Source organism: Palaemon carinicauda, chromosome 23 (assembly GCF_036898095.1).
Source record: "Palaemon carinicauda isolate YSFRI2023 chromosome 23, ASM3689809v2, whole genome shotgun sequence".
NCBI lineage: Eukaryota > Metazoa > Arthropoda > Malacostraca > Decapoda > Palaemonidae > Palaemon > Palaemon carinicauda.
The window spans coordinates 18,213,790-18,214,049 of NC_090747.1; positions in this window are offsets into that span (position 1 = coordinate 18,213,790).

The window sequence follows — 260 nt, forward strand, 5'->3', positions numbered from 1 at the left end:
TTCAACAAAAAAGCAACTTTACTCGGATCGTGACCTGTGGATTTACTGTCAGGATCCGCTCTGCAAATAAAGTAGGTGAGCTTTGCTCTCAGTTGTCTTAGGGAAAGGTTAGATCCTAAGGTTTCGCCTCTGAAGAGCTGTCCTCCCTTGAAGTCTGAAGTTCTTTCAAGATAGACCTTAAGACACTCTACCGGGCATAGACAGATATTTTCCTTCAGTAGGCACATTGTCCAAGGACCCCATCTCTTAGTGGGTAGCTC